At 51.3% G+C, this 24,198-nt stretch overlaps 2 long non-coding RNA genes across 2 annotated transcripts; one reads left to right on the top strand and one right to left on the bottom strand.

The window, feature by feature from the left end:
- The first annotated feature begins 1,900 nt into the window (after positions 1-1,900).
- On the top strand, positions 1,901-6,491 carry LOC139179612 (uncharacterized). Its single transcript, XR_011563937.1, has 4 exons — positions 1,901-2,131; positions 3,219-3,350; positions 5,962-6,163; positions 6,242-6,491. It is a non-coding gene; the product is annotated as an uncharacterized lncRNA (long non-coding RNA).
- A 9,795-nt stretch (positions 6,492-16,286) lies between these two features.
- On the bottom strand, positions 16,287-23,989 carry LOC139179683 (uncharacterized). Its single transcript, XR_011563982.1, has 6 exons — positions 23,760-23,989; positions 21,320-21,604; positions 21,118-21,179; positions 20,321-20,940; positions 18,246-18,388; positions 16,287-16,730 (listed from the first exon to the last, which is right to left on the bottom strand). It is a non-coding gene; the product is annotated as an uncharacterized lncRNA (long non-coding RNA).
- Between the last annotated feature and the right edge of the window lie 209 nt (positions 23,990-24,198).

Genomic DNA, 24,198 nt, shown 5'->3' with positions numbered 1-24,198 from the left:
AAGGGGAAATTCAGCCCCTGTTACTCTATCTCGGCCAGAAGCAGAGACCTTCACGTCAGAGAGAAAGAAGTGACTGTGTCATCCTGAAGAAAGAGACCAAACAGCCCTGGCTGGGCTCTGGACCTGCTGTCGCCGTGAATGGGACACGTCCCCTCCAAGGATCCCAGGATGGGCAGGGCTGACTCCCACGGACTTCCTGGGGCAAGTCTGACCACTCTGGCCCACGCTGGGACTGGCCGGAGGCGTGTGCCCACCACGGTGCCCACAGTCACTCACCCATCCCTCCTGCCTGCTCTGTCCGCATCTAAGACGCAAGGAGGGTCCTGACATCTAGAGGTGAAGGAGCCTTTGGGTCACGCCGCCCCTGTGGGGGGAGGGAGGAGGGGGATGTGGGCTCCCCGGGCCTCTGAGGGGCCAGCGTGCGCAGGCCTTGCCGTCAGAGAGTCCAGCTCCGGGACGGACCCATGCAGACTGGCACCACGGGAGGTGGCTTCGAGTCCACACACCTTGTTACTCAGTTGTACTGAGCTGTGCGTGGCCCTTGACTGTCTCCACAGGCTCAGGGGGCCACTGAGGGCCTTGTGGGGCCAACACCACCTGGAAGTGGGGCGCAGTTCTGAGCAAGACATGCCCTGAAGAGGGGGCTGTCAGGTGGAGGGGCTCCAGGTTCTGGGAAGAGGGTCTTGGTGCTTCTTGTACAAGATGTGGGGGTGAGGGGCTGATGCTGGGTGGAAATGCACTGTCTAACACGCTGGGGGGCATGTCTGGCCCCCGTAGGCACGCTCTGCTCCTTAGAGTCTCAGGGACTACGGCACCTCTGGGGTCTCTGGTGCTTCTGAAGGTCAGAGGGGTCTTCCCAACCTCGACGTGGCTCCAGAAACCGCCTGCAGGTTGCCGTTTCCTCTGACTTCCGTCTGGTTGTGGACATCTAGGACCTGCAATTAGATCCAGAGGTCCAGGCTGTGGACCAACTGTCTCAGATTGTGCCCTTGGGATTTTCATTCATGGAGGTGAATGGACTGGGTGATGACACAGAGAGGCCAATGCCATTAAAAGAACTTTTATTCATTTATTTATCTGTGGCCATGCTGTGCTGGCCTGTGGGATCCTATCTTCCCTGGTAAGGATGGAACCCCTGCAGTGGAAACATGGAGTCTTAACCACTGGACTGCTAGAGGAGTTCCATAAAATAATATTTTTATTACTTACATTTCCCAAGAGAGAAGGGGCATGCCGTGCCATGCCGGGCCACCTGGAGAAGCACTAGCGCTGGCCCAGGAGGAGGAAAGAGGCCAGGGAAGCTGAGATCACAGCCTTGGCTGGGGCTTCCCAGGCAAACACAGGATAAGGGGACAGCCCCGGATGGGTGAGTGTGTTCTCGCAGAGGGGCTGACCCTCTTTGTCTGGTCCCTGGCTTGGGTGACTTCGGCAGGGGGAGGGGGTTGATATTGGCGTGGTGGGAGGATTGGAAGTGGAGGGGTTTACGATGTGGGCTGTGGGTCCAGGGCAGATATAAACAGCTGTGGCTGGCAGGTTGGCCCTGAGATTAATGGTGCCATGCAGACAAGCATGGAATCTAAGAAAACACAGTCAGAACATCAGCCTGTGTCCTTTTGTGCCAGAGCTGTCCCTTTGCAGCCCTGGTCCCTTGCTAGACCCTGGACTACAGCCCTCATGCTGGGCTTTTGTCTTTGATGTGAACTGTGCTCTGGGACATTTTGGATCTTGGGCCGCTGGAGCCTTGGGCTGGGCATGTGTCTGAGACACAGTGTCCACTGGCCAGGCACAGCAGCTCCTCATAGCTCATCCCACCCCACCGCACCCTGCTCCCCTCGGAGACTCTTTGGTCAGCTGCCAGGGCAAGGGTGGCAAGCTGGCTTGGGGAGGAGAGATTTGCTCAGAACACTGGGTGGGGTTTGAAGGTGGACACGCTGGTGCAAGCCCAGGACAGCTCCTGGAGGCTGGCCAGTGTGTCGGGGTCCGGAGGCAGGGCACCACCCTTTGGACGAGGGCTGCCCGGCTGTATCTCCTGACAGCTAAGGGCAGAGCCTGGCTCTGAAGGCCTGGCTCACTGGGGCTCTGTTCATGATGGCCATCAGGAAGACCCATGAAAGCCAAGGAAACCCTCCAGGTGTGTATGGACTGCAGACCACTGACCTCGGGCATTGTTTCTGACCCCAAGCCTGCTGCCCTGAGACGGTCAGCACTGCCTTTCAGAAATGAGGAGACTCCTCTAAACTGATCCCCGGCACAGGCACTGCCCAGCCAGCCAGGGCCGTCAGACAAGAGGCTGGGGTCCCTTCTCCTGCTCAGAGCCAAGCTCCAGGCTTTGAGGCCGAGGAATTCCTGCTTAATCTGAGCCACATTGCCTGTGCTTTCTTAGAAGAGCCGAACCAAAACAGCCAGTCAACCAAGACAGTTAATGCAAAACCGTTGCCAGGATGATTTCGTACACCAGGGCGCCGAGCAAGGGAGAGTGGGGTGCAGTCAGGCCGGGGAGAACAATCAGAGATCTTGTTCTCCAGTCTCTCCCTCCAAGGGAGCCCGGTGGCTCTGAGCACCCAAGGAAAAGCCTCTGACCCGACAGCCGCCTGTGAGTCAGAACCTATCACCGGCTTCTGTCTGCCCCGGGGGAGGATGGGTATCTGATGGAAAGCCTGATGGTATCTGATGGAGAGGAGCAACCACTGCGGGGAAGTCTGCCTCCCGTGGGAGAGGGGGAAGGAGGGAATGGCTGTTGCAGCAGGCCGACCCCTCCACCAACCACGAAGATTCTGGGGCGGGGGAAGCCTCCGGAAGCGGTCTCCACTCTGGTGGAGAGTGGGTGGCGGGAGCCCTCTTAGGCAGGGATGTTTGTTGCCTTCGCCGCCGCTGGTCCTGTTGGGTGTGAAGTGGGGAGAGGCTCAAAGGCCAGGACGAGCCTTGCTGGGGGCCCAGAACCCTGGGCAAGACCTGCAGGAAACAGGAGGAGAAAATCCAGGATTCCCTTCATGCCTAGGGAGTTCCGAGAACTCCTCGTGGGGGTTCAGAAAGAGCCCCAAAGCTGGGAGATTAGAAAGAACGGGACAGAAGGAAAGGACGCAGGTGACCGCTTGCATTTCCTGGGCACTCGCTCTGCACCAGGAATTGGCAGTTGTGAGTACTGAGAATGTGTTGAAAGTACTGAGTGCACTGCCAGAGTTGGGCAGATGCTCAACTGGCCCTATTTTATTTACCAGGTAATTTTATAGCTGAGCAAACCGAGGCCAAGAAGGAACACGAGTTACCGGCAGCTGGCCGAGCACACACCCCAGGACCGTCTGCCTGTGGCTCAGGCCCTGGACGCCCGTGTTGTGGGGTGAGGCGTTCAAGTAGGTACCAGTTTGGAGAAGAGGGGGAAGCAGACCCTCAGGGCTGGTCCTTTGTGGACAGGCATGGTAGTCAGAATTCTGAGATGGCCCCCATGGTCTCCAGTCCTTGGTGTGCACGTCCTGTAAGACCCCCCTCCCCCTAAGCATGCACCTGATGGATGTCATCCTTGTGACTTACTTGCTACTCAGTTATCTTTGAGTTCATCACAAGGAAGAGCGTTCTGGTTGGGCCTCGCCCATTCAGGTGTGGTTCATCTGGGTGATAAACACTCTGTCGAACCAGACAGAGGTGACGGTTTGCACAATACTGTGAATGCATTGAAAGTGAAAGTGAAGTCGCTCAGTCGTGTCCAACTCTTTGCGACCCCATGGACTGTAGCCTACCAGGCTTCTCTGTCCATGGGATTTTCCAGGCAAGAATACTGGAGTGGGGTGCCATTTCCTTCTCCAGGAGATCTTCCCGACCCAGGGATTGAACCCCAGTTTCCCGCATTGTAGGCAGACGCTGTACCATCTCAGCCACCAGGGATGCCGCTGAATTGTTCCCTTTAAGATGATTAATTTTATGTTATGTGAATTTCACTGCAATAAAAACCAAATAAGGGACTACCCTGGTGGTCCAGTGGGATTCCCAGGTGGCACTACTTGTAAAGAACCCACCTTTGACCCCTGGGTTGGGAAGATGCCCTGGAGGAGGGTATGGCAACCCACTCTAGTACCCTCGCCTGGAGAATCTCATGGACAGAGGAGACTGGCGGCCTATGGTCCATGGGGTTATTAAGAGTCTGATATGACTGAAGCGACTTAGCATGCACACGCTGGCGGTCCAGGGGTTGAGACTCCACACTCCCAAAGCAGGGGGCCTAGGTTTGATCCCTGGTCAGGGAACTGTTAACAGACCTTGCATGCTGCAACTAAGACCTGGTGCAGCCCTCCCCACCCCCCAAATAAAACACCGCAGTACAAAGGGAGTGGCTTAGCATTGGCTACCGCGATAAAGACCCCAGACCGGGTGACTTAAACAATGGACACATTTCTCAGCATTCCAGAGGCTGGAAGGCCAAGGCCAAGGTACCCACAGATCTGGTGTCTGGCCTGCAGACAGTCGTGTTTCTCGGTGTCCTCACTTGTGGAGGGCAGAGGGAGCAGGCAACACTAGCATCTCTTCTCATAAGGGCACGATCCCACCCTCACGACCTAGTTACCCCAAAGGCTCCACCTCCTAATACCATCACCTGGGGAGGTTAGGATTGCAACAGGAACTTTGTGGGGACACACAGTCCATAACAGTGGGTCTAGGAGGGAGTTACAGAAGAAATCAGAGAGAGTCCCCTTGCTGGCCTGGAAGAGAGCCAACAGTACATGGCAATGGGTCTGTGAAGGCCACCTGCAAAGGAGTTGCCTGCCTCCAGTGCTGAGGGTCCCAGCCGGCAGCCAGCAAGAAAACGGGGCCTCCATCTTACAGATGCAATGAAACATCAGCAGCCATGGAGCTTGGGAGCGGTGCCTGGATCTCAGGTGGCCCCTGCCCACCATCCTGGCTGATCCCAAGCTAAGCTCCAGGGGGCTAAGCTCCAGCGTGCCAAGCTCCACACTGGGCCAAGTTGCTAAATTTGTGGTCATTTGTTGGTCAGCATAGAAAACTTAACACGACAGAGTGGCCAGTGAGAAAGAAAGTTCTGGAAGAGAGGAGCAGGGCTCAGACGGGGTTCTGCCCTCACTTTCTGGACGACAAGGTGTGGGGGAGACTCTGGAAGCCACAGGGCCATGACTCATTTCTGCCCGGGGGCCCCCACGGGTGGGCAAACCCCGCTTCAGGTCACCTATCCTACTCCCCCTCCCCAAAGGACTGGGAAGCCTGGCGCCACTCTGGGTGAGACCCCGTGGGGTACCGTCTGGTTTCTATTAAGTATCATAAGCTCACTTTTAATTCCCGCCAGAAGCAAGCATTTAGTCCCTGTCCTGTTGTAAACACAGATGCTCTGGGACACGGGCCTCCGGGTCACGGGGAAGATGTGCAGGTCTATTCCAAGTCCCCAGCTGCACCGCAGAGCCGCTGGGCTGGAGGACAGCTCCAGGAGTGGTAGGAGAGCCAGGGGTAGAAAATCCCGAACCTGATGCCAACACCCTGGGCTTCTGCCTGTGGCCGCATCAAGCCGGGGCTGGCGGACAGTGATGGGAGTGGCCTGTGTCCTCTCCAGGCAGCGGCTGGGAGGGGTTGTGTAAGGGTGTGTGTTGCCGCCGGGAACTTCCCTGGGGACCTTTCTAGTCCTGAGACGTGCTTTGGCGTGCTTCAGGCAGACCTCACTCTTCGGTCGTCCAAGGGACTCCCCCTCACAATCCTCCCACAGCCCTGGATGTGAGCGGAGTGGGAAATCGAGACTTTTCCCAGAGGGAGGCTCCTGCCTCAGCAGACAGGAAAGCGAGGAGTCCCCAGGTGTTTCCCTGCCCAAGGGAGTCTGTGGTGGCTTGAATAGCATTCCCCCGAGTCCATGTCCACCCAGAGCCTGTGGCTGTGACCTTATTTAAAAATATGGTTGTTGCAGACGCAATTATTTAAGGATCTTGATATGAGAGCCTCCTGGGTCCATATGATTCATGTCCTTTTAAGTGGTGAGGACACAGAGAGACACCCAGAGAGGATGGCCATGTCGTGAGTGGGGCAGAGACAGCAGGGAGGCTGAGAAACCCCAAGAACGCCTGGTGACACCAGAGGCTGAAGAGACAGCAAGGACTCCCCAGCCACCACCCCAGCCTCCAGAGGGAGCCCAGCCCCGCGACACCTGGGTTTCAGGCTTCCCGCCTCCTCGCAGGTAAGAGAATAGATCTCTATTATTTAAAAACATTTTTTTTTTTAATTTACTTACTTTGAGATTTCCCTGGTGGTGCAGTGGTTAGGAATCTGCCTGCCAACGCAGGAGACATGGGTTTGATCCCTGTCTGGGAAGATCCCATATGCCGTGGGGCAGCTAAGCCTGTGCACCACAACTACTGAGACTGTGCTCTGGAGCCCGGGAACCACACGACTGAAACCTGGCACTCTGCACCTGGAGAAGCCGCTGCAATGAGAAGCCTGCACACTGCGGCTGGAGAGCGGCCCCCACAGCTCAAGAAGGTCTGGGTTGGGCAACCAAGTGCCAGTGCAGCCAAAAATAAATAAGTAAATAAATAAAAATTTTAAAAGTTATTTTATTTACTTATTTTGGCCATGCTATGCAGCATGTGGGATCTTAGCTGCCCGACCAGGGATTGAACCCGCACCCCCTGCAGTGGGAGCTCGGAGTCTTAACCTGGACCCCCAGGGAGGTCCCTGTCAGCTCTTTCTAACGCTGGGCTGGGGTTCTGCCTCACCCCTCCCCGGAGCTCCCTTGCTGACACAAAGACGCGGGCTTGGCCATCCTGTCTAGGCCCGGTCGCAAGTCTCAATCACAGGCTCTCGCCTGCAGCCTCTGGGGCCCTCTTGCCTCGTACCAACCAAAGATGAGTCCTCGAGGGAAGAGCCATGTTTCATCCTGGCTCCGTGTGGGCCTGGCCCCGACTCCGTGTGTGCCCCGTGGACCCCCGACCTGTGTTTACCTCCCATAAAGAGGGAAGAAAAAGGCCCAGGGGCAGGGAGCCCTGGGGAAGAAGGGTTCAGGGGGGCAGCTGCTGGTCAGCAACACAGCCACTGCCAGAAGGCCCCTCTCCGTGGGCTCCGTGGACAGAGACCCTCAGAGCAGCCCCCTGGGTTGGACTTCCTCCCAAGAGCTACTCACGCGGAAAGCCCTAAGGAAAGGGAGGCCCTCATGGGGCTGCAGCAGCCCGGGTCTCTGTCCCGGTGACCGTCCATGCCTTGATGCCATCTTCCCTGTGGCTGCCCCACTGGCCTCTTCTCTCTCCTCCAGGGAAAGCCTGACTCCAGTCACCACGGCGGGCGGGTCTGCCTGCTTCCAGCCTGAAGCTTAGGGGAGACACCTTGGTGACCATGTGATTACTGGCACCGATGTCCTGATGACGATGGTGTGACCTTAACTGCTGGTTACTGGATTTTTCATGCCCATCATGGTGACATGGCTGACAGGCCCTCCACAGAATTTGCCTGCGGCCCCTCCTGCATTCACATCCTGACATGATTTGTGGGTGTGTCCCCTGCCTCGTGGGGCCGAGGGATGCCAGGAGAAGGAGGGTGACTCCAGCACCCCTCCCCCCATTCCAGAAAAAAAAAAAATCAAAGCCGAATCCCACTCTGAGAGCTAGAGAGAGGCAAAGTTGTGTCTTGCCGGGGACCAGGTGTGGGCTTTTAAATCACACCCGAAGCCCCTCGAGTCGACTCTACTTCCTGTCTGCACAGTCTCTCTTGTTCTCTCTCTTTCCTTCTTTTGGAGGGGTGGGCAGGGAGTCCCTGCCTCTCAGCTCCACATTCATGTGGCTTTGAATCAAGAAGACAAGCACAGATCTGTCCGGCTTCCTCTTAGAGGGTCTGGTTCCCTGAAGCCCCCTCAGTCCGAACGGCAGGTGGAGAAGCCGAGGACAGGGGCGCAGGGTCACATGTCTGATCTGATGGGCAGGGCACCTCCTTGCCCTGGAGGAAGTGCAGGGCACAGACTGACCTCGTGCTCTGTCATGGGTGCAGATGGGGGGAGTGGCACCGAGTCGCGGGGAGTGAACGCACGCCTCTTCCCCGCTGTGCGCTGATTTTGCCAGGACTTTGTAGCTGCCTTGCCGCCGGTGCTCCTGAGCCCTTGTTTCACATGTGTCTTGGCCCTCAGGGCCTCTGGACCCAGCTCCTCTCTCCTAGGGCCAGGGAAAGGAAAAAGAAACTGTCTGACTCTTCGAGACCCCATGGACTATAGCCTGCCAGGCTCCTCTGTCCGTGGGATTCTCCAGGTAAGAATACTGGGGTGGGTAGTCCTTTCCCTCTCCAGGGATCTTCCCAACCCAGGGATCGAACTCGGGTCTCCTGTATTGCTGACAAATTCTTTACCATCTGAGCTGCCAGGGAAGGACTTTTTACTCTAACCCTGCCAGGGAGAGCTCCTGGAGAGAGGCGACTGACTGGACAGTGGCCATATCAACAGGGTCTGCCAGGGCCAAGGCAGGCCCTCCCGCTGGTGCCAGTGCCCGGGACCCCCTGCCTGCCCTCTGCTCTGCGTCTCTGCATCTCAGTGCGGAGGGGGTTTCAGTCATCTTGGGGCAGGTGGACCGTGGCTCGCACACAGCACAGCACGGCTCTGCTTGTTCATCAGTATGGAGGGCAGAAGGACGAGGCAGGACCAGGGGGCAAAGGGAAGACAGTCATTCTGGGCGGTGTCCCGGGCCACCAGACAGGATGGGAGACTCTAGACACCCCCTACTCCCACCCACCCCGGCCTAGCTGCTTCAGCTGCAGCTTGGATATACCCGAGGAGGCCTTGTTGGCTGTTGTTTTCACAGAGAACCTTGATTTTGATCATTCCTTAAGCATGTGCCAGGGGTGAACCACATACCAGGCCACGTGCCAGGCTCTGGAGGTGCCTTCTGAGCAGAAGTAGCCCCGGCCTGGCAGAGGACGGGATCTGTCTGTTAGGCAGACAGACGATAAACAGTCACCCCGGCATCCACAGTCCAAAGTGCCAGGAAGCAGGGACTGGAGGCGGGGCTGTGTGGTCCTCTCAGATGTCCCTGCATCCTGTGAGGATGTCCCCTCCAGGGTGAAGGCTCCGCAGATGGGATTCAGTTAAGGAGCAGGGAGTGACCTGTGGCCCAGTGTTGTCAATGGGGTCTTAAGAGAAGGAGCCAGGAGGGTCGGAGTGAGAGGAGGGGTGAGGGCGGAAGCTAAGGTCTGACTGCTGCAAGGAAGGGGCCTAGAGTCAAGGGACACAGGGACTCACGAAGCCAGAAAGTGGAGGGAATGGATTCTCCTCTAGAGTCCTCAGCAAGAACCAGCCCTGTGGACACTTCGATTTTAGAGTTCTGTCCTCCAAAACCATAAGAGAAATATGCATTTGTTATAGCAGCTGCATGCTGCATGCTCAGTCACTTCAGTCGTGTCCAACTCTTTGAGACCCCATGGACTGTAGCACACCACGCTCCTCTGTCCAGAGAATTCTCCCATTCTCTGGAGTGGGTTGCCGTGCCCTCCTCCAGGGGATCTTCCTGCCAGCAAGAGGAAGCAAATATTAATATAAGGACTCAGTGATGTTCCCCTGAGAGGTGATTTTTCGGGTTGAGACCTAAGAAATGAGAGGAGTAATGGGCAGAAAGCAGACGTGGGGTTTTCTGGCCGAGGGAACGGCATGTGCGAAGGTCCTGAGCTGAGACTCTTAGGACATCAGTTCTCAAACTTTCTGGTTTCAGACTCCTTTTTTTTCCATTAAAAAAAAAATCTATTCATTTTTTTTCAAGACTCCTTTTGCACTCTTAAGAATTATTGAATCCCTGGTCGGGGAGCTAAGATCCTACATGCCTTGCAGCCAAAAAATCAAAACATAAAACAGAAGCGATATTGTAACAAATTTAATAAAGACTAAAAATGGTCTACATAAAAAAAAATCTTCAAAAAAAATTGAAGACCCCAAAGGGCTTTTGTTCATGTGTGGAGTAAAACCAGGGCTGGTTAGGTAATTTCTGGAGCCTGGTGCAAAATGAAAATGTGGGATCCTTTTTTGTTTTTTTCAAAAGTAGGAATAAAGTGCCGTTAAAGGTACTAAAATATTTAGAAAGCTTTCCCTTCTTTTCCACAATCTCTTTCTCTCAGGCTCATACGCATGCACTCAAAAGTGTCACGGTGATTTTATTTGCTGTTTAATGTCATTCTAAGTAAAGAAAAAAATTAAAATTTAAACATTAGGATGACTTTTACCATCTGTCTTTGTATCCTGCAGTGAACTGGTATGCAGAATCACTGAAATTAGATTTGTGTTGTTCAGCTTGTCCCCAGAGGGAGCCTGGAGCAGGTCAGACACAAAGGCTGGGCAGGATCAGGAGGTCTGGAAGGAGCAAGAGGCGGAGGGCTGGCCCAAGGCAACACTTCCTGGGCCAAGGACCCTCACAGGGTCCCCTACACCCCACCCTGATGGGTCTCTCCAGCTGAGGTAGGAGATTCCTCTGCTGTGGACAGATACTCCAAAAGAACAGGAACAAGAGAGGAGCTGAGCCCTGCCCAGGTGAAAGATTGCTGTTGTTCAGTCGCTCAGTCATGTCCGACTCTTTGCTACCCCATGGACTGCAGCATGCCAGGCTTCCCTGTCCTTCACCATCTCCCGGAGTTTGCTCAAACTCACGTCTGTTGATTCAGTGATGCCATCCAACCACCTCATCCTCTGTTGTCCCCTCTTCCTGCCTTCAATCTTTCCCAGCATCAGGGTCTTATCCAATGAGTCAGTTCTTCGCATCAGTTGGCCAAAGTATTGGAGCTTCAGCCTCAGCATCAGTCCTTCCAGTGAATATTCAGGACTGATCTCCTTTAGGATGGACTGGTTTGATGTCCTTGCCATCCAAGGGACTCTCAAGAGTCTTCTCCAATACCACAGTTCAAAAGCAACAGTTCTTCAGCACTCAGCTTTCTTTATGGTCCAACTCTCACATCCACACATGACTACTGGAAAAACCAGATAACAGGTAGAGACCACATAGTCCTCCTTGAAGTCAAGGAGACCTTCCCAACTACACATGAGCAGAAAGGCTCCATGTAGATAGTACTCAGTGTCCAGCTCTTTTTGGCCCCGTGGACTGTAGCCCACGAGGCTCCTCTGTCCATGGAATTCTCTGAGCAAGAATCTGGAGTGGATTGCCATTTCCTCCTCCAGGGGATCTTCTCACCCCAGGGATCAAACTCATGTCTCCTGCATCTCCTGCATTGGCAGGCAGGTTCTTTACCACTAAGCCTCCTAGGAAGCCCAGAAAGGCTCCTCGGAGGTCAGAAGGGAGGAGGTGCTGCCTCATGGTAAGTGATGCCAACCAGAGTCACTAGCTGGACCAGTGCATAAACTGAGGCTGCAGCAGCTTCTCTGCAAAACCCCAGGGTGTGGAGCTCAGTGGGACCATATCTCTCTTCCCCTCTCATCTGAATGCTTCCACTGACTTCCTTTCCTAAATTGTATTCACCTGTGCAAATATTTGTGGTTGGCCCAGCCTACCTTCCGGTCCTTCCTGGCTGCCCTCGGTGGCTGCCTGAGTCGAGCTGCGCTCTGGAGGGCAGCGTGTTTCACAAACACTGCCCGTTCAGGTCTTTGCCTCTCCCCAGGGACATGCACCATTTATTTCTGCCTACAAAGCGTGCACACACAGGTCCTACTTTAAAAGCGGTCAAGAACAATACAACTGTGCAATCATGGAGCTATTGCAGTTGGAAGCTGCAATTCATGGTCAGTCAGGAGAACATGTGGGCTTCCCCAGTGGCCCAGTGGTAAAGAACCTGCCTGCCAATTCAGGAGACGCAGGAGACCTGGGTTCGATCCCAGGGTGGGGAAGATCCCTTGGTGGAGAAAATGGCAACCCACTCCAGGATTCTTGCCTAGAAAAGCCCATGACAGAGGAGCCTGGCGGGCTACAGTCCATGGGGTCACAAGAGTTGGTCAGGACTTAGCGGCTGAACACACACACATGACAATGCCTCCATTTGCTAGCCAAGAGCTCCCAGGCACTCAGTCACCTGCCAGTTTGACTCCGTGTTCTCTCTGTGATGCTGCTCACTTGCTTCTTGGGTTCAGACCCCAGAAAAATGGCAGAGCACACCACCATACATGGGATTCCCCAAGCTCTCCCGGACTGAAGATGCTTAACCCTTCCTGCCCTGGAAGTTAACTGCACTGGAACCTGGTTCAGTGGAGATAAAATATTTTATCTGTTGTTTGTAGGTGCCTGTGCTGGGCGGAGAGTCCCGGGCTCTGGGGTTTGTCTCCCCAGCTCTGATCCCAGGCTACAGGCAGCTCATCCATGTGCACCTTGGATGCTCAGACAGAAAAATCAATGGTTTTGCTCTGCTGACAAAAATGCTCCTGACAACTCAAATGTAGGAGACCATTAAAATACCACAGACACAATTATTTACTATGAAGATGTAGCTATTGATTTAACAGTTATAAGAATGAAATGCAGGAAAACAAGAGACAGCTGGAGGTAGCAGACTTTCCCCAGGGGTGGCCCTAGGGGTGTGGCAGCTTAGGTGGGGGAGAGTTGAGCTTTTTTTTTTTTTTTACATTTGAAAAACTTTTTATTATGAACTAATTTCAGACTTACAGAAGACTTGCAGAGATTACTCAGGGGGTTCCCATGTCATCTGCCACCCAGCTTTTTCCTCCTGATGTCGACATCTTGTTTGACTGAGTACAATGACCAAGAAACCATTATGGACATCGCACATGTCAGTGGCTATGGACTGTGTTCAGATGTCATCAGCTTTGCTCCTAATGTCCTTTCTCTGTCCCAGGGCTCCACGTTGCTTTTAATTGTCATGTCTCCTTCTCTGGTCGGTGACAGTTTTGCAGTCTCTCCTTTCCCTTTGTGACCTTGATCTTTTTTTTTTTTTTTTTTTAATTTACAATTTATTTTATTTTTGCTGTGTTGAGTCTTAGTTGCGGCATGTGGAATCTTCCTTGCGGGGCAAGGGCTTCTCTTTAGTTGAGGCACGCAGGCTCAGTAGTTGAGGCACTTAGGCTTAGTTGCCCCAAGGCATGCAGGATCTTAGTTCCCAATGTCTTGCGCTGGAAAAGTGAAAGTGAAACAGAGTCACTCTGTCAAGTCCGACTCTGAGACCCCATGGACTGTAGCCCACCACGCTCTCCTCTGTCTAAGGGATTCTCCAGGCAAGACTACTGGAGTGGGTTGCCACGCCCTCTTCCAGGGGATCTTCCCGACCTAGGGATCAAACCTGCATTTCTTACATCTGCTGCATTGGAAGGTGGGTTTTTAATCACTGGACTACCAGGGAAGTTGTGTGACCTTGATCCTTTTAAAGAACAGTGTTCTTAGGTTTTGTAACAAGTCCCTCAAGTTGGTTTTGTCCAATGCACTCTCACGGTTGGATAGAAGTTCTGGATTTAGGTTAAGAATTTCTCAGGGGAGGTGATCTTTAGGGTATCCCCTCATGGGCTCCTTGGGTCTTGTTCCGGGCACTGTGAACCTTCGTCCCCTAGTTAAGGTGGTGTCTGCCCCATAAAGTGACTATTTCTCCCTCGGCAATGAATATAAATTGAGGGAGGTACCTTGGAATCATACACTTATTTTGTTTCTCACACTTTTACCCACTCATGGTAGCGATGCACTGAGCGTTCGGTTCGAATTCCAGACATTCTCTGAACATCCTTTCCCTGTCCTCTGCAGAATTAAACTCAAGCTTCCAAAGGTCTGCAGACGAAGTCTGTCTAAAGTCCATTATGCGTTTAGACCTGCAGACCCAGGCAAACTGTCACCAAGTGGGCATATCAAGGTGACACAATTACACAGGCGGTTCGAACAGGCCACTCTATCCCATGCTCCCAGGAGAGAAATGACCTGCAGGCTCTGCCCCCGTCTTAGGTTCTGGTCACAAGCGTGACTTTAGGGCTAGATCAAAAGGCGCCTGCGTTTTCAAGCCCATGTCGCTGCCACCAGCATGTCATTTTTGTCAAGGAATGTGTGCAATTAAGGAAGGCAGCGGGGCTGGCTGGGAAACCAATTACAACAAACACGTCAGGTGTCGATAGCGCAGCCCCAACACAGCCCTGTTGATGGACGCCAATCACCCTCTGCACCGGCCTGCCAGCCTATTGTTGACACTTTTGGGGACCACCGTATAACGTCAGTTTCCGTGCCTCTCCAGGCGTGCTCACATAGCGTATGCCTCTGCCATCCCTTGGGTCATGTATGCAGAGAACCAAGAAGGTGCTTCTTTTCATTTTATTTATTCATTTATTTTAGGCTGTGCTGGGTCTTTGTTGCTGTGCGAGCTTTTCTCTAGTTGCCGAGAGGAGGGGCTACTCTTCAGTCGGAGAGGGCGTCTCCTCTTGTGGAGCCCGTGCCTAGAGCACCGGCTCAGCAGTTGTGGGGGACCAGCTTAGTTGCCCTGTGGCGTATGGATTCTTCCCGGTCTAGGGATTGAACCCGTGTCCTATGCACTGGCAGGCAGATTTCTTAACCACTGGGCCACCAGGGAAGTCCCAAGAGGGTACTTATTGCTGCCAACGTTGGCTTTGTTCTTGGATGTCAGGCTTTAAAAAAGCATATAAAGATAGAACTCCCTGCGCAGAGCCTGTTGAAGGGATGGCCCTCACCGACCTCCTGGGCAGGAATGGCTCTTCCTGCCTCTCATTCCCGGTGGGTGAAGGTCTGTGGGCTGCCAGCCACCTTCAGAGATGGGCCCCTCACACCAGAGCCTTCCAAGGTGGGCCACTCTGCAGCCGGATGGACTGCACCCAGCTCCTGGGGTTCTCCCTTCCAGTGGCTGGGTTCTGTCCGCCAAGTTCTCATGGGACAGGGCCCCACGGCAGTGACCTGAGGGCAGGGGTCATGCGTCCATCTTCCATCCCAGGGCCCCTCCCAGGGTCTGACCCCAAGTCTGTGCTCAGGAAACCTCTGCAGAGGCGAGTCACCGGAAAGTCTCGGTAGAGACGAAGCCCGAAGCCTCTGGAACCCCTGGGATATTCCCCAGGAGATAGCCCCGCTTGCTGGGCACTTGATGCGGTGAGGGGGCAATGGGCAGCGGCGCTTGTCACGTCCTGTGTCAGTTAAGCGTCTGGCTGGGTGCTGCCCTGGGAGGGTCGGGAGTGGGGCGATCCTGTGGGGGGACCTGTGGGCAGGAGGATGGCGAGGGCGTGTGTGGTTCTCCCTGCAGATGCAAAGCTGCTACTCAGGGATGAAGAAGCTTGCGTCTCATGAGAGCAGATCTCAGACCCGCTTCCGGGGCTTTCAGCTGAGGGGCTGGGACGTTCTTTTTTAATTTGGTGTGTTTGCTGGTGGAGGTGGTAGTGTCTGGGCTGCAACTGTGTCCCTGGCCCCCAGGGGATGACAGGATCCAAGGCAGAGCGGGCTTGCTGATCAAACCAACATGTGGGACAAGCAGGAGATGGGTGACCAGGTGGGCTCCAGGCAGAGCCTACTAACGGCATCCAGAAGGAGGCCCACCCCAAACCTTGGTGCTGGCAGGAGCTCACAGGCCACATCGAGGGTCGTGCATGCCAGAGGCTGCTCACACTGTGACATTCCTTCTCAGACCCAGTTGTTCAGTCGCTCAGTCATGTCTGACTCTTTGTGACCCCGTGGACTGCAGCACGCCAGGCCTCCCTGTCCTTCACTATGTCCCCGAGTTTGCTCAAACTCATGTCCATTGAGTCAGTGATGCCATCCAACCATCTCATCCTCTGTCATCCAGTTCTCCTGCCCTCAATCTTTCCCAGCATCAGTATCTTTTCCAATGAGTTAGCTCACAGTTTGCTTTGCCGGAAGTCTCTGTAAGGACTCTGGGGTTGGACTTTCAAAAGCTTCTATTTCCTGAGATATGAAAACCAAGTCCAAGAAGCTCTCTCCATTGCAATTCATCCACAGACTCTATACATTTGGGCAAATTCCTCTCTACATTAAGGGCTGTCCTGAATGCCCTTCCTTACCCACTAGGCCTCATACAGGGGCTGTTTTCCTGGGATGAATTTATGGGTAAAACCAACTTTTCTTCCTTAAAGTGGTTGGTCTTATCTGATTCAGTGATCATCATCTCTACCATGACCCTCCAACCCAGCCTTGGGTGTACAAAAATGTGTCCAATTATATCCCGGTAAAAGATTCTTATTGAACTTGTGCAATGAAATATCTCATGAAAAGTAAAGAGTTTCTGAATTCAGTGAAAATCATATGTCATTTTTAAAAGTTTCATTTTGGCTTATGAAAGCAGAGTTTGCTGAAATTCTGTGGATTTCAAATTGTTTAAGAAGAGAAAGGGGCTTGGTGGTAAAGAATCCACCTGTCAATGCAGGAGATGCTGGAACTGCAGGTTTGATCCCTGGGCTGGGAAGGTCTCCTTGAGGAGGAAATGGCTATTCACTCTGGTATTCTTGCCTGGAGAATCCCATGGCCATAGGAGCCTGGTGGGCTACAGTCCATGGGGATCACAGAGTGGGACAGGACTGAGTGATTGAGATTGTGTGCAAGAAAAGTCTGCCTTATATACCCAGAAAATGGAATATTAGAACTACACCAACCATATTCCAAACAAGTAATTGTAATAACACTTCCCTCTAAGTTGTTTTCTTTCTTTTTTTTATTTTCCAATGTATTTAATTTTATTTTTAAGTTGTTTTCCTGTGTGATTGATTCTTGTTCTGCTGGACCTGGGGTCTCACGAAGCCTTTATAATCCTCCAGTAAGAGAGTCTGAAAATCCTGCCTCAGTCAGTATCATCTGAAAGCTGCTTTAGTGGCCTCAGCTCCAAACTATTCTCAAGAGGTCATTCTGTGAAGCATTGATAATTTCAAACAAGCTGCTACAGTCCTTTTTCCGGAAGATTCTTCCTTATTGAAGGCACAAGCTCTGGTCCATAGCTTACAGGAAGACATCCATGCAAGCATCAGAGTAAAACAAAAACTATCTGTGGACACCGAGACTGGGTGACTCTGGTTAATTTATTAATGATAATTTTCAAATCTGAAAGGTCTGATGAGAGTTCATAATAAGAATAAATGCAACTGCCGAGGAAATCTGATTGGCTCTGGGGCATGCAAAGCAAGATCATAAAACCATTCCAAAAAATTTTTTTAAGACAAAATGTCTCTAAGCCTAATGACTAAGCCTGTTTTCAAAGAAGACATTGAATATTACTTCTTATTTATAAAAGTGAATGGACATAAATTTTATAAATGAAAAAACATCTCAAGACAGAACATATAGTCATCCTTAGACATAATTTTTTTTTTTTAAACAAGCAACATCAAGCGGAGAGATTCAGTAAGTCTGGAGGGGATGTCTGCATGAGTGAGTGCTCAGTCACTCAGTTGTGTCTGACTCTTTGCAACCTTATGGACTGTAGCCCCCCAGACTCCTCTGTCCATGGGATTCTCCAGGCAAGAATACTGGAGTGGGTTGCCACGCCTTCCTCCAGGGGATCTTCCCAACCCAGGGATTGAACCCATGTCTCTTAAGTCTTCTGCATAGGCAAATGGGGTCTTTACCATGAGTGCCATCTAGGAAGCCTGAGAAGACATTTATATTCTTATAAAACTTTGTGAGTAGCTCACATGCGTATCACCTGTTGGGAATCTCTGGCCCATTGAAGATGCTAAATTCAAATGGGAGAAGTTAGGTTGAGGCCATGTCAATTTTCTAAATGGTAACCAAGCTTGTGACTGCTGACTCAATTCTCTTGTTGACAAACACAGGCAAAGTACACCTGGGATGCTGATAAATCAGAACATGTGACAGAATTATTTCACAAGAGTTCTGGTCAATATTTTCACTCATGTTAGTTAGCGTCTATTATGAAAAGCATGCGCATGAATAAGGATCCACGGAGGCTCCCACACAGCGCACCATTCCTGAAATAGGTGACTAACATTTGCCTTTGCAGAATGCGCGTGCTGTGAGCTAAGGATCTCTTCTGATTCTGCACCTCTTCCCATGAAACTCTGGATGCTAGTAACATAAGAAACAAACCTATTTCTAGCACCATTTTTTAAATTTTTGGCTGCAGCCCATGACTTGCAGGATCTCAGTTGCCTGACCAGGGATTGAACCCCAGGCAGGCCACCGCCCGAATCCTAATCACTGACTGCCAGGGAATTTCCTGCAGGAGACCAAGTCTTGAAGACTTGTCTTCACAGCTCATCCGTGTTGAAGCATGTATCAGAGCTTCATTCCTTTCTAAGGCTGAATCATCTTCACCGAGGTGAGCTTTCACCTGGGACTTTCCCCCAGTTTGGTGAGCCAATCAGATGCTGTTAAAACTTGATAAATGTTGGAGGTAACACATACCTGGAGCTTAGTTCTTAAGACACAGATATGGTTGCAACTGTAGACATTCCGGGTTGGTTGGTCTGGGGTGTGGCCTGGAGACCAGATGGTTTCCAAGCTCCCAGGTTGTGAATGGCTGCCCTGGAGTTTGCTTCTGAGAATCCCTGAGGGCAGGAAGCAGGAATCAGGGAAGGCTCCCTGGAGGAGGCAATATCTAAGCTCCCCAAAGAAGGGAGACCTGAGGGAAGCCATGGGATAAAAAACAGCATGGAGGGTGGGAAAGAAGAAGCCTGAGGTCTCCGGATGGCAGTTGATATCTTTTGGGTGCAAGTGAGGAAAACAGCAGTCCAAACAGGTTTGCACACAGGGAGTTTACCGCTATCAGCCTCAGCCTTACTCAGAAGCTGGTTAGAAACAGGACCTCGGCCCCACCTGGCTCCCCTGGGATGCGGGTCTTCTGGTTAACAAGAGCCCCAGGTGGTGATGTCTCTAAACCTGGAGGTTTGAGATGCATGACTTCAGAAGACAGAAAACTGAAACCTGAAACAATATTCTGGCTGGTGGTTTAGTCACTAAGTCGTGTCTGACTCTCACGACCCCTTGGACTGCAGTCCACTGGGCTCCTCTGTCCATGGGATTTCCCAGGCAAGAATCCTGGAGTGGGTTGCCATCTCCTCCTCCAGGGGATCTTTCTGACCCAGGGATTGAATTTGCATCTTCCTGTGTCTTCTGCACTGCAGGTGGATTCTTTACAGACTGAGTCAACCAGGAAAGACTAAAAGAGTGTTTTTTGTTTTTTCTACAAGCTTTTGATTTCAAGCCTTTGCATAAAAGTGCTGGAATGCTACTTTCCTGGATCCAAGGAGCACATGAATGGCACATTGTCACACGTGGGCCCTCGGAAACTCAAGGAGGGACCAGGGCTCACGCCCGGATTTCCTTAGGTTTATCCTCTAATCATGGCTTCCCAGGTGGCACAGGTGGAAAAGAACCTGCTGTTAATGCAGGAGACAGAAGAGATGTGGGTTTGATCCCTGGGTCGGGAAGATCCCCTGGAGGAGGGCATGGCAACCCACTCCAGTATTGCCTGGAGAATCCTATGGGCAGAGGAGCCTGGCGGGCTACAGTCCACAGAGTCACAAAGAGTTGGACACAACTGAAGCGACTTAGCGTGCAGGCGAATTTGCAAATATGGAATCTGCCAGTAATGAGAACGGACCGCCTGTACTTCCGGGAAAACATGTTTTTTATCATCGTGGATTTCAGCTGAGAAGTAAGTCTGGAATTTGAAAGTTGAATAATTTTGAAAGGCTGATTCCTCTTTCTTTTAGTTGGATGATCTGGGAAAATAAATGCCAGCCAATGGGGAACAGTGCCAATCATACCTGTCACTCTTGCCGATGCTGCTCCCTAACTGGGGGCAGTTCAGTCCACCACACCCACTCAATGGACAGCCCCCCTCCACTGGCTTACCCCCATCTAGAGACCCTCAGAGATCAGAACAGTGCCAGGCAGTGGGAAGGCTCCAAACAGCGTGTGACACGTGGATGAATTTATGAATGAGACAACCTGTCCACAAGGGTATCGGTTTTCCTACTATCGGAAAAAACTCCCACAAAAGAACTTTTTAAAAGACTAGGACAAAAGGAAGAAAGAAGAAATGCCTCACAGCCCCCTGGCCTTGTCGACTGCAGCCCTCGAGCAGAATGGACCACATTGAGCCTCACCAGCCTTTCTCTGAAAGCCAGCATCCAAGGGACCGGAAGGTAGCTCACCCTAAAATCTGATAAAAGAATCTACTACTCAAAATGGCACATTTAGGTGCACAGCCTTGAAAGGAAACACAAGCCAGATGTTCCCAAGGTACCCTGGAATGATTTTGTTATCTCAAGGAGACAGTAATGTTTATGAGGAGTGATAGGATAAGACAGCCGAAGATTTTCTGTCCTTCAAATGTTTATAATCACTCCCAAGCATCCTGTTGCTCCGCTCAAAGTCATCAGCAACAAGAGCAGGAATAGATGCAGACTCTCTGAAGGAACTCCATGCAACACGCCCCTCCCCTGCAGCCAGGAAAACCGAGACCATCAACCCACCTGGACCATCAGTGAGGGTGCAGATTCCCACGCAGGGATCCACTGATAATGAAGAAAAAGACCCCTCGATGGCTGGGTTGAATTCCTCCAGAATTCAGCTCCATCTACCTGTCACAAAAAATCCGAATTTGTGTGTTTCAGAAGACTCTGCAGGATTTCTTTCCAGCAAACACTTGGAAAATCAGAGTGATTAAAAAGCATCTGCTGGACTTCTCCAGTGGTTCAATGGTTAAGAATCCGCCTGCCAATGCAGAAGACACGGGTTTGATCCCTGGTCCAGGAAGATCCCACGTGCTGAGTGCAGGTAAAGGAACCACATGCAGGAAAAGGGACTAAGCCTGTGCACCACAACTGCTGAGCCCATGTGCAGCCCCTGTGCCAAAACTACTGAAGCCCGCTCACCCTAGAGCCTGTGCTCAGCGGCAGGAGAAGCCACTGCAATGAGAAGCCCGAGCATCTAGACAGTAGTTCCCGCTCATCCCAACTAGAGAAAGCCCACGTGCAGCAACCCAGAGCAGCCATAAGTAAATAAACAAAATTTTTTAAAAAGCACCTACTGCAGACGTTTTTATCAGCTGTGATGAGGGCAACCAGTGCAAAAGATTCCTAAGGAGCAGCATCTATGAGACAAACATAGTCTTAAAGGACAGACCTCAGAACTTCCCCCATACCTATCCCCCATCACTAAGCAGGTCAGACTCATTCTGATGGTGGTGGTTACACAATCGAGGGATACAAACGTGTGTCATTTGTTTCGGGAGGAGTCCCATTCCCTGTTCTCATTCTGGTTCCTTTACCTGCATCTCTTCCACAGATCCCTGGCCAGGGGGTGGGCATCCTGGATCCATGAGAGAGGCCACTTAGGGAAAAGATGGAGATATTTTAGGAAACAATACCCAGTATTCATCGAAGTCTGCAAGGAAATTGCAACCTGTGGGGTTGAGGCAAATGATGGACACACTATCTCCTGCTATATGTGAGTAGCTCTACTTTACACACCTTTAGATTGCCTTTGGGAACCTCAGATTGGAGGCCAGGCAGCTGGATTTCATTGATACTTCTTCCTACGGCCACAGCCTGGCCCAGCAACACGGTGCACACAATGCTTTGACTTTCAGACCATAAAGGGAGGGTCTTTCACAGGGAAGCTGTCTCAGATACAGTCTGTGTGTTCTACAGTGATTTCAGTGTTGATTGGAGAAGAAACTTTCCTCTTTGCCTCTTTTTATTTTTTTAGGCTGACAACACAACTGCCAACAGAGCCTTTACAAAACAGGACATTGCCTGAAACAATAATATTAGGTGATTCTCTTACAATGCATTTATGTAGGAAGGATCTGGATGTGCAAGGAAATATAATTAGAACATAATTTTAAGAACTCAGCAGAACCCAGTAAATCTCAGAAATGGCTAGCATATGCGGGGTGGTGGGAGGGAGGCTCAAGAGAGAGGGGATATAGTATGCTTATGACTGACTCACTTTGTTGTCCAGCAAAAACCAATAGAACATTGTAAAGCAATCATCCTCCAATTAAAATAGAATGGATGACCACAATGAGATACCATCTCCTGCTGGTCAGAATGGCTGCTATCAAAAAGTTTACAAACAATAAATGCTGGGGGGCTACGGAGAAGAGGGAACCGTCTTACACTGTTGGTGGGAATGCAAACTAGTACAGCTACTATGGAGAATACTGTGGAGATTCATTAAAAAAACTGGATTCATGTTGATATATGGCAAAACCAATACAATATTGTAAAGTTAAAAAAAAAAAAACAACTGGAAATAAAACTGCCGTATGACCCAGCAATCCCACTGCTGGGCATACACACCGAGGAAACCAGAATTGAAAGAGACATGTGTACCCCAATGTTCATCGAAGCACTGTTTACAATAGCCAGGACATGGAAGCAACCTAGATATCCATCAGCAGACAAATGGATAAGAAAGCAGTGGTACATATACACAATGAAATATTACTCGGCCATTAAAAAGAATGCATTTGAATCAGTTCTAATGAGGTGGATGAAACTGGAGCCTATTACACAGAGTGAATTAAGTCAGAAAGGAAAACACCAATACAGCATATTAACGCATATATATGGAATTTAGAAAGATGGTAATGATGACCCTATATTCAAGACAGCAAAAGAGGCACAGATGTAAAGAACAGATTTTTGGACTCTGTGGGAGAAGGCGAGGGTGGGATGATTTGAGAGAATAGCATTGAAACATGTATATTAACATATGTGAAATAGATCACCAGGGTGCTCAGGGCTGGTACACTGGGACGACCCTGAGGGATGGGATGGGGAGGGAGGTGGGGGGGGTTCAGGATGGGGGGGGACACATGTACACCCGTGGCTGACTCATGTCAATGTATGGCAAAAACCTCTATAATATTATAAAGTAATTAGCCTTCAATTAAAATAAATTCAAAAAATAGAATGAGTGACCAACAAGGACCTACTGTATAGCACAGGGAACTCTGCTGAATTTTACATAATAACGTAAATGGGAACAGAATTTGAAAAATGAGACCTGTATACGTATAACCAAATCATTTTGCTGTACACCTGAAACTACCACAACATTGTAATCAACTCTATTCTAATATAAAATAAAAAGTTAAAAAAAAGAGAAATGGCTAGCACAGTCCAGTGTCCTGTCAATGAAAATGGGGCCCCACTGGGGACTTCCCTGGTGATCCAGGGGCGAAGACTCTGCACTACCAATACAGGGGGTCTGAGTTCGATCCTTGGTCAGGGAACTAGAGCCCCTGCTGCTACTGCTAAGTCGCTTCAGTCGTGTCTGACTCTGTGCGACCCCATAGACGGCAGCCCACCAGACTCTGCCATCCCTGGGATTCTCCAGGCAAGAACCCTGGAGTGGGTTGCCATTTCCTCCTCCAATGCATGAAAGTGAAAAGTGAAAGTGAAGTCGCTCAGTCGTGTCCGACTCTTAGCGACCCCATGGACTGCAGCCTACCAGGCTCCTCTGTCCATGGGATTTTCCAGGCAAGAGTACTGGAGTGGGGTGCCATCGCCTTCTCCAACTAGAGCCCCTATGCTGCAACTAAGACCTAGTGTAGCCAAATTAATTAATTAATAAAAAAAACTGGGACCCGTTTAATGCAACTAGAAAGGGAATAACTCCTGGGGACATGCCTGCGAAGAGGGGCTCCTGGAGCCTTTCCCTTGACCTGGTGCAGAAGCTCCCCCAGGGTCCCAGTCATACAACACTATTTTGATGTCAGCAGCGCCACAGCCAAGGACAGAGCGGGAGTGCGGAGGGACGAGCCACTCTCACACCACGGACCTGGGGAGCCCGTCCACCCCACAGAGGCAGGAGAGAGAACAGACTGAGTCTGTGGCGTCAGTGGCCCAAGCTTTGCATCCCCCTCCACCGTTTTCTCGGGGCCTGGATACTCATGACCACCTTCCTGAACCTCTGCTTCCTCGCTTTCAATCAGGAGGTGATACAGTGTCACGTCCCAGGTCATTCTGAGGCTCCAGTGAGCAATGCCACGAAAGGCTTCATTTTAAATACTGGGGGCAGCAGCATCTGTGGGTCCATCAGGTGAAAGGCATCAAAAAAATACCCCAAGGGGTGCTGCCTGTACTTGGACTGAGTGGTGTCTCCCCCACAAAATTCACGTCCAGTGGGAACCCCACACATGACCTTATTTGGAAATGGGGTCTTTGCAGATTAATCTGTTCAGATGAGGTCATAGTGGACTAGGGTGGGCCCTGAATTCTGTGACTGGTGTCCTTGTAAGAAGCCCGGTGGGGATACAGACACACACAGAGGGAGAAGGATATGTGACCACGGGAGTGGAAATGGACGTGATGCAACGACCGACCGAGGAGGGTCCAGG

Source organism: Bos indicus, chromosome 25 (assembly GCF_029378745.1).
Source record: "Bos indicus isolate NIAB-ARS_2022 breed Sahiwal x Tharparkar chromosome 25, NIAB-ARS_B.indTharparkar_mat_pri_1.0, whole genome shotgun sequence".
Lineage (NCBI taxonomy): Eukaryota > Metazoa > Chordata > Mammalia > Artiodactyla > Bovidae > Bos > Bos indicus.
This window is presented reverse-complemented; position numbering and strand designations above follow the sequence as displayed.